Consider the following 13,537-nt stretch of genomic DNA (forward strand, 5'->3'; position numbering starts at 1 on the left):
TTCTTTTCTTTGTCCTCTCCTTTTCTTTTTGTATGCATCCTCTTTAGTTGAGCTCATTAGCTTTTTTGACTGACAATATCATCTTTTTGCTGCTGATACTCAAATCTACCTTGTCTCCCCAGACTTTTACTCACTCGTATCTCTACCAGTCTATCAGCTATCTCTTCTTGGATGTCCCTGCGCTTTGTGAAACTAAACACGTCTAAGACTGACCTGATTATCTTACCACCCTCCACACTGCGTCATCTTCCACAACTGCATTATATATTGATGGCACTACAGACTCTTCTAGTTCTCCTTTCTCACTTTCTCCTCTCCCATTTACATCTATGACCTTATCTCCCTTTAAATTCCCACATTTTCTCATTACCACTCCTGCCAATTGCTTACTTTCTACCACTCATGCCTCCAAGACTCTTTACTGTTTTGTTTTTTGCAAATTTGTTTATGTGCTCTGTAATTGGACAACGCAGATCCCTTGTGGCACTAAATACAGAATAATAATATTTCTTAAACACTCTCATTGGAAATATATCATAGAGTTTCATTTGAAAAAAGTGTACATTGGCATGAATTGCCAAAAAATGTACAATTTGCAATTAATTATGTTCCTCCAGTACACAGACACCATATATGTCTAGAAATTAATGCACCTCCATGGCTCCATAGCTCAGGGGTTAGAGCACTGGTCTCGTAAACCAGGGGTCGTGAGTTCAAGTCTCACTGGGGCCTTCCAGTTCTTTATTGTTTCTTTTACAAAAACTTAATTTGCATGACAGCATGTACAGTGATCTTAATTTGCATGACAGTATATACAGTGGTCTTCTCAAGTCTCAAGTGAGAAGATCTATTTCAAGTTCAATGTGTGCATTTAGCATGGAGATTGCAAATGATTCAGAATCGGCCATTTGTAAACAGTGTCCATTGGGTCAAAGAGCTACAAATTAAAATCCAAAATTAAATTTCAAATTTGATTTCTTTGAAACCCCACAAATGCATGATTTTTTTTTAAACATACATTCTCATGTAAGGCTTCATAGCTCAGGGGTTAGAGCACTGGTCTTGTAAACCAGGGGTCGTGAGTTCAAATCTCACTGGGGCCTACCAGTTCTTTATTGTTACATCTACTAAAACTTAATTTGCATGACAGTATGTACAGTGATCTTAATTTGCATGACAGTATATACAGTGTTCTTCTCAAGTCTCAAGTGAGAAGATCTATTTCAAGTTCAATGTGTGCATTTAGCATGGAGATTGCAAATGATTCAGAATCGGCCATTTGTAAACAGTGTCCATTGGGTCAAAGAGCTACAAATTAAAATCAAAAATTAAGTTTCAAATTTGATTTCTTTGAAACCCCACAAATGCATGATTTTTTTTTAAACATACATTCTCATATAAGGCTTCATAGCTCAGGGGTTAGAGCACTGGTCTTGTAAACCAGGGGTCGTGAGTTCAAATCTCACTGGGGCCTACCAGTTCTTTATTGTTACATCTACTAAAACTTAATTTGCATGACAGCATGTACAGTGATCTTAATTTGCATGACAGTATATACAGTGGTCGTCTCAAGTGAGAAGATCTATTTCAAGTTCAATGTGTGCATTTAGCATGGAGATTGCAAATGATTCAGAATCGGCCATTTGTAAACAGTGTCCATTGGGTCAAAGAGCTACAAATTAAAATCAAAAATTAAGTTTCAAATTTGATTTCTTTGAAACCCCACAAATGCATGATTTTTTTTTAAACATACATTCTCATATAAGGCTTCATAGCTCAGGGGTTAGAGCACTGGTCTTGTAAACCAGGGGTCGTGAGTTCAAATCTCACTGGGGCCTACCAGTTCTTTATTGTTACATCTACTAAAACTTAATTTGCATGACAGCATGTACAGTGATCTTAATTTGCATGACAGTATATACAGTGGTCGTCTCAAGTGAGAAGATCTATTTCAAGTTCAATGTGTGCATTTAGCATGGAGATTGCAAATGATTCAGAATCGGCCATTTGTAAACAGTGTCCATTGGGTCAAAGAGCTACAAATTAAAATCAAAAATTAAGTTTCAAATTTGATTTCTTTGAAACCCCACAAATGCATGATTTTTTTTTAAACATACATTCTCATGTAAGGCTTCATAGCTCAGGGGTTAGAGCACTGGTCTTGTAAACCAGGGGTCGTGAGTTCAAATCTCACTGGGGCCTACCAGTTCTTTATTGTTACATCTACTAAAACTTAATTTGCATGACAGTATGTACAGTGATCTTAATTTGCATGACAGTATATACAGTGTTCTTCTCAAGTCTCAAGTGAGAAGATCTATTTCAAGTTCAATGTGTGCATTTAGCATGGAGATTGCAAATGATTCAGAATCGGCCATTTGTAAACAGTGTCCATTGGGTCAAAGAGCTACAAATTAAAATCCAAAATTAAATTTCAAATTTGATTTCTTTGAAACCCCACAAATGCATGATTTTTTTTTAAACATACATTCTCATATAAGGCTTCATAGCTCAGGGGTTAGAGCACTGGTCTTGTAAACCAGGGGTCGTGAGTTCAAATCTCACTGGGGCCTACCAGTTCTTTATTGTTACATCTACTAAAACTTAATTTGCATGACAGTATATACAGTGGTCTTCTCAAGTCTCAAGTGAGAAGATCTATTTCAAGTTCAATGTGTGCATTTAGCATGGAGATTGCAAATGATTCAGAATCGGCCATTTGTAAACAGTGTCCATTGGGTTAAAGAGCTACAAATTAAAATCAAAAATTAAATTTCAAATTTGATTTATTTGAAACCCCACAAATGCATGATTTTTTTTTAAACATACATTCTCATGTAAGGCTTCATAGCTCAGGGGTTAGAGTGAGTTCAAATCTCACTGGGGCCTACCAGTTCTTTATTGTTACAGCTACTAAAAATTAATTTGCATGACCATATGTAAAGTAGTTTCATCAAGTCGAAAGTAAAGAGATCTATTTCAATTTGTTCACATACTTTGATAGTCAATTTGGAGCATCACTTAAGACGTTCATTCTATTTTTCTGACTGTTTTCAATTGCATGTCTCATATCTTTATTGTTCAACCAATTCTATGCATGCCCCAAGCATAGCTATGCATCCAAACTCCTTGAGCTCATTGTTTACAACCTCTTCCTACCTATCTGTCCATTGCCTATCTGTCTCCTCTCAGGACTCTACCTCACCCCTCTTCCACTAATAGTATGTTTCCCGCAAGGTTCTTTTCTATGTCCTCTTCTTTTCTTTTTGTATGCATCCTCTTTAGTTGAGCTCATTAGCTTTTTTTGACTGACAATATCCTCTTTTTGCTGCTGATACTCAAATCTACCTTGTCTCCCCAGACTTTTACTCACTCGTATCTCTACCAGTCTATCAGCTATCTCTTCTTGGATGTCTCTGCGCTTTGTGAAACTAAACACGTCTAAGACTGACCTGATTATCTTACCACCCTCCACACTGCGTCATCTTCCACAACTGCATTATATATTGATGGCACTACAGACTCTTCTAGTTCTCCTTTCTCACTTTCTCCTCTCCCATTTACATCTATGACCTTATCTCCCTTTAAATTCCCACATTTTCTCATTACCACTCCTGCCAATTGCTTACTTTCTACCACTCATGCCTCCAAGACTCTTTACTGTTTTGTTTTTTGCAAATTTGTTTATGTGCTCTGTAATTGGACAACGCAGATCCCTTGTGGCACTAAATACAGAATAATAATATTTCTTAAACACTCTCATTGGAAATATATCATAGAGTTTCATTTGAAAAAAGTGTACATTGGCATGAATTGCCAAAAAATGTACAATTTGCAATTGATTATGTTCCTCCAGTACACAGACACCATATATGTCTAGAAATTAATGCACCTCCATGGCTCCATAGCTCAGGGGTTAGAGCACTGGTCTCGTAAACCAGGGGTCGTGAGTTCAAGTCTCACTGGGGCCTTCCAGTTCTTTATTGTTTCATTTACAAAAACTTAATTTGCATGACAGCATGTACAGTGATCTTAATTTGCATGACAGTATATACAGTGGTCTTCTCAAGTCTCAAGTGAGAAGATCTATTTCAAGTTCAATGTGTGCATTTAGCATGGAGATTGCAAATGATTCAGAATCAGTCATTTGTAAACAGTGTCCATTGGGTCAAGGAGCTACAAATTAAAATCCAAAATTAAATTTCAAATTTGATTTCTTTGAAACCCCACAAATGCATGATTTTTTTTTAAACATACATTCGTATGTAAGGCTTCATAGCTCAGGGGTTAGAGCACTGGTCTTGTAAACCAGGGGTCGTGAGTTCAAATCTCACTGGGGCCTACCAGTTCTTTATTGTTACATCTACTAAAACTTAATTTGCATGACAGCATGTACAGTGATCTTAATTTGCATGACAGTATATACAGTGGTCTTCTCAAGTCTCAAGTGAGAAGATCTATTTCAAGTTCAATGTGTGCATTTAGCATGGAGATTGCAAATGATTCAGAATCGGCCATTTGTAAACAGTGTCCATTGGGTCAAAGAGCTACAAATTAAAATCAAAAATTAAATTTCAAATTTGATTTATTTGAAACCCCACAAATGCATGATTTTTTTTTAAACATACATTCTCATGTAAGGCTTCATAGCTCAGGGGTTAGAGTGAGTTCAAATCTCACTGGGGCCTACCAGTTCTTTATTGTTACAGCTACTAAAAATTAATTTGCATGACCATATGTAAAGTAGTTTCATCAAGTCGAAAGTAAAGAGATCTATTTCAATTTGTTCACATACTTTGATAGTCAATTTGGAGCATCACTTAAGACATTCATTCTATTTTTCTGACTGTTTTCAATTGCATGTCTCATATCTTTATTGTTCAACCAATTCTATGCATGCCCCAAGCATAGCTATGCATCCAAACTCCTTGAGCTCATTGTTTACAACCTCTTCCTACCTATCTGTCCATTGCCTATCTGTCTCCTCTCAGGACTCTACCTCACCCCTCTTCCACTAATAGTATGTTTCCCGCAAGGTTCTTTTCTTTGTCCTCTCCTTTTCTTTTTGTATGCATCCTCTTTAGTTGAGCTCATTAGCTTTTTTGACTGACAATATCATCTTTTTGCTGCTGATACTCAAATCTACCTTGTCTCCCCAGACTTTTACTCACTCGTATCTCCACCAGTCTATCAGCTATCTCTTCTTGGATGTCCCAGCGCTTTGTGAAACTAAACACGTCTAAGACTGACCTGATTATCTTACCACCCTCCACACTGCGTCATCTTCCACAACTGCATTATATATTGATGGCACTACAGACTCTTCTAGTTCTCACTTTCTCCTCTCCCATTTACATCTATGACCTTATCTCCCTTTAAATTCCCACATTTTCTCATTACCACTCCTGCCAATTGCTTACTTTCTACCACTCATGCCTCCAAGACTCTTTACTGTTTTGTTTTTTGCAAATTTGTTTATGTGCTCTGTAATTGGACAACGCAGATCCCTTGTGGCACTAAATACAGAATAATAATATTTCTTAAACACTCTCATTGGAAATATATCATAGAGTTTCATTTGAAAAAAGTGTACATTGGCATGAATTGCCAAAAAATGTACAATTTGCAATTGATTATGTTCCTCCAGTACACAGACACCATATATGTCTAGAAATTAATGCACCTCCATGGCTCCATAGCTCAGGGGTTAGAGCACTGGTCTCGTAAACCAGGGGTCGTGAGTTCAAGTCTCACTGGGGCCTTCCAGTTCTTTATTGTTTCATTTACAAAAACTTAATTTGCATGACAGCATGTACAGTGATCTTAATTTGCATGACAGTATATACAGTGGTCTTCTCAAGTCTCAAGTGAGAAGATCTATTTCAAGTTCAATGTGTGCATTTAGCATGGAGATTGCAAATGATTCAGAATCGGCCATTTGTAAACAGTGTCCATTGGGTCAAAGAGCTACAAATTAAAATCAAAAATTAAATTTCAAATTTGATTTATTTGAAACCCCACAAATGCATGATTTTTTTTTAAACATACATTCTCATGTAAGGCTTCATAGCTCAGGGGTTAGAGTGAGTTCAAATCTCACTGGGGCCTACCAGTTCTTTATTGTTAAAGCTACTAAAAATTAATTTGCATGACCATATGTAAAGTAGTTTCATCAAGTCGAAAGTAAAGAGATCTATTTCAATTTGTTCACATACTTTGATAGTCAATTTGGAGCATCACTTAAGACGTTCATTCTATTTTTCTAACTGTTTTCAATTGCATGTCTCATATCTTTATTGTTCAACCAATTCTATGCATGCCCCAAGCATAGCTATGCATCCAAACTCCTTGAGCTCATTGTTTACAACCTCTTCCTACCTATTTTTCCATTGCCTATCTGTCTCCTCTCAGGACTCTACCTCACCCCTCTTCCACTAATAGTATGTTTCCCGCAAGGTTCTTTTCTTTGTCCTCTCCTTTTCTTTTTGTATGCATCCTCTTTAGTTGAGCTCATTAGCTTTTTTGACTGACAATATCATCTTTTTGCTGCTGATACTCAAATCTACCTTGTCTCCCCAGACTTTTACTCACTCGTATCTCTACCAGTCTATCAGCTATCTCTTCTTGGATGTCTCTGCGCTTTGTGAAACTAAACACGTCTAAGACTGACCTGATTATCTTACCACCCTCCACACTGCGTCATCTTCCACAACTGCATTATATATTGATGGCACTACAGACTCTTCTAGTTCTCCTTTCTCACTTTCTCCTCTCCCATTTACATCTATGACCTTATCTCCCTTTAAATTCCCACATTTTCTCATTACCACTCCTGCCAATTGCTTACTTTCTACCACTCATGCCTCCAAGACTCTTTACTGTTTTGTTTTTTGCAAATTTGTTTATGTGCTCTGTAATTGGACAACGCAGATCCCTTGTGGCACTAAATACAGAATAATAATATTTCTTAAACACTCTCATTGGAAATATATCATAGAGTTTCATTTGAAAAAAGTGTACATTGGCATGAATTGCCAAAAAATGTACAATTTGCAATTGATTATGTTCCTCCAGTACACAGACACCATATATGTCTAGAAATTAATTCACCTCCATGGCTCCATAGCTCAGGGGTTAGAGCACTGGTCTCGTAAACCAGGGGTCGTGAGTTCAAGTCTCACTGGGGCCTTCCAGTTCTTTATTGTTTCATTTACAAAAACTTAATTTGCATGACAGCATGTACAGTGATCTTAATTTGCATGACAGTATATACAGTGGTCTTCTCAAGTCTCAAGTGAGAAGATCTATTTCAAGTTCAATGTGTGCATTTAGCATGGAGATTGCAAATGATTCAGAATCGGCCATTTGTAAACAGTGTCCATTGGGTCAAAGAGCTACAAATTAAAATCCAAAATTAAGTTTCAAATTTGATTTCTTTGAAACCCCACAAATGCATGATTTTTTTTTAAACATACATTCTCATATAAGGCTTCATAGCTCAGGGGTTAGAGCACTGGTCTTGTAAACCAGGGGTCGTGAGTTCAAATCTCACTGGGGCCTACCAGTTCTTTATTGTTACATCTACTAAAACTTAATTTGCATGACAGCATGTACAGTGATCTTAATTTGCATGACAGTATATACAGTGGTCGTCTCAAGTGAGAAGATCTATTTCAAGTTCAATGTGTGCATTTAGCATGGAGATTGCAAATGATTCAGAATCGGCCATTTGTAAACAGTGTCCATTGGGTCAAAGAGCTACAAATTAAAATCAAAAATTAAATTTCAAATTTGATTTCTTTGAAACCGCACAAATGCATGATTTTTTTTTAAACATACATTCTCATGTAAGGCTTCATAGCTCAGGGGTTAGAGTGAGTTCAAATCTCACTGGGGCCTACCAGTTCTTTATTGTTACAGCTACTAAAAATTAATTTGCATGACCATATGTAAAGTAGTTACATCAAGTCGAAAGTAAAGAGATCTATTTGAATTTGTTCACATACTTTGATAGTCAATTTGGAGCATCACTTAAGACGTTCATTCTATTTTTCTGACTGTTTTCAATTGCATGTCTCATATCTTTATTGTTCAACCAATTCTATGCATGCCCCAAGCATAGCTATGCATCCAAACTCCTTGAGCTCATTGTTTACAACCTCTTCCTACCTATCTGTCCATTGCCTATCTGTCTCCTCTCAGGACTCTACCTCACCCCTCTTCCACTAATAGTATGTTTCCCGCAAGGTTCTTTTCTTTGTCCTCTCCTTTTCTTTTTGTATGCATCCTCTTTAGTTGAGCTCATTAGCTTTTTTGACTGACAATATCATCTTTTTGCTGCTGATACTCAAATCTACCTTGTCTCCCCAGACTTTTACTCACTCGTATCTCTACCAGTCTATCAGCTATCTCTTCTTGGATGTCCCTGCGCTTTGTGAAACTAAACACGTCTAAGACTGACCTGATTATCTTACCACCCTCCACACTGCGTCATCTTCCACAACTGCATTATATATTGATGGCACTACAGACTCTTCTAGTTCTCGTTTCTCACTTTCTCCTCTCCCATTTACATCTATGACCTTATCTCCCTTTAAATTCCCACATTTTCTCATTACCACTCCTGCCAATTGCTTACTTTCTACCACTCATGCCTCCAAGACTCTTTACTGTTTTGTTTTTTGCAAATTTGTTTATGTGCTCTGTAATTGGACAACGCAGATCCCTTGTGGCACTAAATACAGAATAATAATATTTCTTAAACACTCTCATTGGAAATATATCATAGAGTTTCATTTGAAAAAAGTGTACATTGGCATGAATTGCCAAAAAATGTACAATTTGCAATTGATTATGTTCCTCCAGTACACAGACACCATATATGTCTAGAAATTAATGCACCTCCATGGCTCCATAGCTCAGGGGTTAGAGCACTGGTCTCGTAAACCAGGGGTCGTGAGTTCAAGTCTCACTGGGGCCTTCCAGTTCTTTATTGTTTTATTTACAAAAACTTAATTTGCATGACAGCATGTACAGTGATCTTAATTTGCATGACAGTATATACAGTGGTCTTCTCAAGTCTCAAGTGAGAAGATCTATTTCAAGTTCAATGTGTGCATTTAGCATGGAGATTGCAAATGATTCAGAATCAGTCATTTGTAAACAGTGTCCATTGGGTCAAGGAGCTACAAATTAAAATCCAAAATTAAATTTCAAATTTGATTTCTTTGAAACCCCACAAATGCATGATTTTTTTTTTTAAACATACATTCTCATGTAAGGCTTCATAGCTCAGGGGTTAGAGCACTGGTCTTGTAAACCAGGGGTCGTGAGTTCAAATCTCACTGGGGCCTACCAGTTCTTTATTGTTACATCTACTAAAACTTAATTTGCATGACAGTATGTACAGTGATCTTAATTTGCATGACAGTATATACAGTGTTCTTCTCAAGTGAGAAGATCTATTTCAAGTTCAATGTGTGCACTTAGCATGGAGATTGCAAATGATTCAGAATCGGCCATTTGTAAACAGTGTCCATTGGGTCAAAGAGCTACAAATTAAAATCAAAAATTAAATTTCAAATTTGATTTCTTTGAAACCCCACAAATGCATGATTTTTTTTTAAACATACATTCTCATGTAAGGCTTCATAGCTCAGGGGTTAGAGTGAGTTCAAATCTCACTGGGGCCTACCAGTTCTTTATTGTTACAGCTACTAAAAATTAATTTGCATGACCATATGTAAAGTAGTTTCATCAAGTCGAAAGTAAAGAGATCTATTTCAATTTGTTCACATACTTTGATAGTCAATTTGGAGCATCACTTAAGACGTTCATTCTATTTTTCTGACTGTTTTCAATTGCATGTCTCATATCTTTATTGTTCAACCAATTCTATGCATGCCCCAAGCATAGCTATGCATCCAAACTCCTTGAGCTCATTGTTTACAACCTCTTCCTACCTATCTGTCCATTGCCTATCTGTCTCCTCTCAGGACTCTACCTCACCCCTCTTCCACTAATAGTATGTTTCCCGCAAGGTTCTTTTCTTTGTCCTCTCCTTTTCTTTTTGTATGCATCCTCTTTAGTTGAGCTCATTAGCTTTTTTGACTGACAATATCATCTTTTTGCTGCTGATACTCAAATCTACCTTGTCTCCCCAGACTTTTACTCACTCGTATCTCTACCAGTCTATCAGCTATCTCTTCTTGGATGTCCCAGTGCTTTGTGAAACTAAACACGTCTAAGACTGACCTGATTATCTTACCACCCTCCACACTGCGTCATCTTCCACAACTGCATTATATATTGATGACACTACAGACTCTTCTAGTTCTCCTTTATCCCTTTCTCCTCTCCCATTTACATCTATGACCTTATCTCCCTTTAAATTCCCACATTTTCTCATTACCACTCCTGCCAATTGCTTACTTTCTACCACTCATGCCTCCAAGACTCTTTACTGTTTTGTTTTTTTGCAAATTTGTTTATGTGCTCTGTAATTGGACAACGCAGATCCCTTGTGGCACTAAATACAGAATAATAATATTTCTTAAACACTCTCATTGGAAATATATCATAGAGTTTCATTTGAAAAAAGTGTACATTGGCATGAATTGCCAAAAAATGTACAATTTGCAATTGATTATGTTCCTCCAGTACACAGACACCATATATGTCTAGAAATTAATGCACCTCCATGGCTCCATAGCTCAGGGGTTAGAGCACTGGTCTCGTAAACCAGGGGTCGTGAGTTCAAGTCTCACTGGGGCCTTCCAGTTCTTTATTGTTTCATTTACAAAAACTTAATTTGCATGACAGCATGTACAGTGATCTTAATTTGCATGACAGTATATACAGTGGTCTTCTCAAGTCTCAAGTGAGAAGATCTATTTCAAGTTCAATGTGTGCATTTAGCATGGAGATTGCAAATGATTCAGAATCGGCCATTTGTAAACAGTGTCCATTGGGTCAAAGAGCTACAAATTAAAATCAAAAATTAAATTTCAAATTTGATTTATTTGAAACCCCACAAATGCATGATTTTTTTTTAAACATACATTCTCATGTAAGGCTTCATAGCTCAGGGGTTAGAGTGAGTTCAAATCTCACTGGGGCCTACCAGTTCTTTATTGTTACAGCTACTAAAAATTAATTTGCATGACCATATGTAAAGTAGTTTCATCAAGTCGAAAGTAAAGAGATCTATTTCAATTTGTTCACATACTTTGATAGTCAATTTGGAGCATCACTTAAGACGTTCATTCTATTTTTCTGACTGTTTTCAATTGCATGTCTCATATCTTTATTGTTCAACCAATTCTATGCATGCCCCAAGCATAGCTATGCATCCAAACTCCTTGAGCTCATTGTTTACAACCTCTTCCTACCTATCTGTCCATTGCCTATCTGTCTCCTCTCAGGACTCTACCTCACCCCTCTTCCACTAATAGTATGTTTCCCGCAAGGTTCTTTTCTATGTCCTCTTCTTTTCTTTTTGTATGCATCCTCTTTAGTTGAGCTCATTAGCTTTTTTTGACTGACAATATCATCTTTTTGCTGCTGATACTCAAATCTACCTTGTCTCCCCAGACTTTTACTCACTCGTATCTCTACCAGTCTATCAGCTATCTTTTCTTGGATGTCTCTGCGCTTTGTGAAACTAAACACGTCTAAGACTGACCTGATTATCTTACCACCCTCCACACTGCGTCATCTTCCACAACTGCATTATATATTGATGGCACTACAGACTCTTCTAGTTCTCCTTTCTCACTTTCTCCTCTCCCATTTACATCTATGACCTTATCTCCCTTTAAATTCCCACATTTTCTCATTACCACTCCTGCCAATTGCTTACTTTCTACCACTCATGCCTCCAAGACTCTTTACTGTTTTGTTTTTTGCAAATTTGTTTATGTGCTCTGTAATTGGACAACGCAGATCCCTTGTGGCACTAAATACAGAATAATAATATTTCTTAAACACTCTCATTGGAAATATATCATAGAGTTTCATTTGAAAAAAGTGTACATTGGCATGAATTGCCAAAAAATGTACAATTTGCAATTGATTATGTTCCTCCAGTACACAGACACCATATATGTCTAGAAATTAATTCACCTCCATGGCTCCATAGCTCAGGGGTTAGAGCACTGGTCTCGTAAACCAGGGGTCGTGAGTTCAAGTCTCACTGGGGCCTTCCAGTTCTTTATTGTTTCATTTACAAAAACTTAATTTGCATGACAGCATGTACAGTGATCTTAATTTGCATGACAGTATATACAGTGGTCTTCTCAAGTCTCAAGTGAGAAGATCTATTTCAAGTTCAATGTGTGCATTTAGCATGGAGATTGCAAATGATTCAGAATCGGCCATTTGTAAACAGTGTCCATTGGGTCAAAGAGCTACAAATTAAAATCCAAAATTAAGTTTCAAATTTGATTTCTTTGAAACCCCACAAATGCATGATTTTTTTTTAAACATACATTCTCATATAAGGCTTCATAGCTCAGGGGTTAGAGCACTGGTCTTGTAAACCAGGGGTCGTGAGTTCAAATCTCACTGGGGCCTACCAGTTCTTTATTGTTACATCTACTAAAACTTAATTTGCATGACAGCATGTACAGTGATCTTAATTTGCATGACAGTATATACAGTGGTCGTCTCAAGTGAGAAGATCTATTTCAAGTTCAATGTGTGCATTTAGCATGGAGATTGCAAATGATTCAGAATCGGCCATTTGTAAACAGTGTCCATTGGGTCAAAGAGCTACAAATTAAAATCAAAAATTAAATTTCAAATTTGATTTCTTTGAAACCGCACAAATGCATGATTTTTTTTTAAACATACATTCTCATGTAAGGCTTCATAGCTCAGGGGTTAGAGTGAGTTCAAATCTCACTGGGGCCTACCAGTTCTTTATTGTTACAGCTACTAAAAATTAATTTGCATGACCATATGTAAAGTAGTTCCATCAAGTCGAAAGTAAAGAGATCTATTTGAATTTGTTCACATACTTTGATAGTCAATTTGGAGCATCACTTAAGACGTTCATTCTATTTTTCTGACTGTTTTCAATTGCATGTCTCATATCTTTATTGTTCAACCAATTCTATGCATGCCCCAAGCATAGCTATGCATCCAAACTCCTTGAGCTCATTGTTTACAACCTCTTCCTACCTATCTGTCCATTGCCTATCTGTCTCCTCTCAGGACTCTACCTCACCCCTCTTCCACTAATAGTATGTTTCCCGCAAGGTTCTTTTCTTTGTCCTCTCCTTTTCTTTTTGTATGCATCCTCTTTAGTTGAGCTCATTAGCTTTTTTGACTGACAATATCATCTTTTTGCTGCTGATACTCAAATCTACCTTGTCTCCCCAGACTTTTACTCACTCGTATCTCTACCAGTCTATCAGCTATCTCTTCTTGGATGTCCCTGCGCTTTGTGAAACTAAACACGTCTAAGACTGACCTGATTATCTTACCACCCTCCACACTGCGTCATCTTCCACAACTGCATTATATATTGATGGCA

General features: G+C 37.0%; 16 non-coding genes across 16 annotated transcripts; all 16 read left to right on the plus strand.

The window, feature by feature from the left end:
- The first annotated feature begins 659 nt into the window (after nucleotides 1–659).
- On the plus strand, nucleotides 660–732 carry TRNAT-CGU (transfer RNA threonine (anticodon CGU)). Its single transcript has one exon. It is a non-coding gene; the product is annotated as a tRNA-Thr (tRNA).
- Nucleotides 733–1,030: 298 nt separating this feature from the next.
- TRNAT-UGU (transfer RNA threonine (anticodon UGU)) lies at nucleotides 1,031–1,103 on the plus strand. Its single transcript has one exon. It is a non-coding gene; the product is annotated as a tRNA-Thr (tRNA).
- Nucleotides 1,104–1,401: 298 nt separating this feature from the next.
- TRNAT-UGU (transfer RNA threonine (anticodon UGU)) lies at nucleotides 1,402–1,474 on the plus strand. The gene has a single exon. It is a non-coding gene; the product is annotated as a tRNA-Thr (tRNA).
- A 291-nt stretch (nucleotides 1,475–1,765) lies between these two features.
- TRNAT-UGU (transfer RNA threonine (anticodon UGU)) lies at nucleotides 1,766–1,838 on the plus strand. The gene has a single exon. It is a non-coding gene; the product is annotated as a tRNA-Thr (tRNA).
- Nucleotides 1,839–2,129: 291 nt separating this feature from the next.
- TRNAT-UGU (transfer RNA threonine (anticodon UGU)) lies at nucleotides 2,130–2,202 on the plus strand. Its single transcript has one exon. It is a non-coding gene; the product is annotated as a tRNA-Thr (tRNA).
- Nucleotides 2,203–2,500: 298 nt separating this feature from the next.
- Nucleotides 2,501–2,573, plus strand: TRNAT-UGU (transfer RNA threonine (anticodon UGU)). Its single transcript has one exon. It is a non-coding gene; the product is annotated as a tRNA-Thr (tRNA).
- A 1,325-nt stretch (nucleotides 2,574–3,898) lies between these two features.
- Nucleotides 3,899–3,971, plus strand: TRNAT-CGU (transfer RNA threonine (anticodon CGU)). Its single transcript has one exon. It is a non-coding gene; the product is annotated as a tRNA-Thr (tRNA).
- Nucleotides 3,972–4,269: 298 nt separating this feature from the next.
- Nucleotides 4,270–4,342, plus strand: TRNAT-UGU (transfer RNA threonine (anticodon UGU)). The gene has a single exon. It is a non-coding gene; the product is annotated as a tRNA-Thr (tRNA).
- A 1,347-nt stretch (nucleotides 4,343–5,689) lies between these two features.
- On the plus strand, nucleotides 5,690–5,762 carry TRNAT-CGU (transfer RNA threonine (anticodon CGU)). The gene has a single exon. It is a non-coding gene; the product is annotated as a tRNA-Thr (tRNA).
- Nucleotides 5,763–7,116: 1,354 nt separating this feature from the next.
- Nucleotides 7,117–7,189, plus strand: TRNAT-CGU (transfer RNA threonine (anticodon CGU)). Its single transcript has one exon. It is a non-coding gene; the product is annotated as a tRNA-Thr (tRNA).
- A 298-nt stretch (nucleotides 7,190–7,487) lies between these two features.
- On the plus strand, nucleotides 7,488–7,560 carry TRNAT-UGU (transfer RNA threonine (anticodon UGU)). The gene has a single exon. It is a non-coding gene; the product is annotated as a tRNA-Thr (tRNA).
- Nucleotides 7,561–8,907: 1,347 nt separating this feature from the next.
- Nucleotides 8,908–8,980, plus strand: TRNAT-CGU (transfer RNA threonine (anticodon CGU)). Its single transcript has one exon. It is a non-coding gene; the product is annotated as a tRNA-Thr (tRNA).
- A 300-nt stretch (nucleotides 8,981–9,280) lies between these two features.
- On the plus strand, nucleotides 9,281–9,353 carry TRNAT-UGU (transfer RNA threonine (anticodon UGU)). Its single transcript has one exon. It is a non-coding gene; the product is annotated as a tRNA-Thr (tRNA).
- A 1,348-nt stretch (nucleotides 9,354–10,701) lies between these two features.
- Nucleotides 10,702–10,774, plus strand: TRNAT-CGU (transfer RNA threonine (anticodon CGU)). The gene has a single exon. It is a non-coding gene; the product is annotated as a tRNA-Thr (tRNA).
- Nucleotides 10,775–12,129: 1,355 nt separating this feature from the next.
- TRNAT-CGU (transfer RNA threonine (anticodon CGU)) lies at nucleotides 12,130–12,202 on the plus strand. The gene has a single exon. It is a non-coding gene; the product is annotated as a tRNA-Thr (tRNA).
- A 298-nt stretch (nucleotides 12,203–12,500) lies between these two features.
- On the plus strand, nucleotides 12,501–12,573 carry TRNAT-UGU (transfer RNA threonine (anticodon UGU)). The gene has a single exon. It is a non-coding gene; the product is annotated as a tRNA-Thr (tRNA).
- The last annotated feature ends 964 nt before the right edge of the window (nucleotides 12,574–13,537 follow it).

Source organism: Crinia signifera, chromosome 11, assembly GCF_055691185.1.
Source record: "Crinia signifera chromosome 11, ASM5569118v1, whole genome shotgun sequence".
In the NCBI taxonomy this organism is placed as follows: domain Eukaryota; kingdom Metazoa; phylum Chordata; class Amphibia; order Anura; family Myobatrachidae; genus Crinia; species Crinia signifera.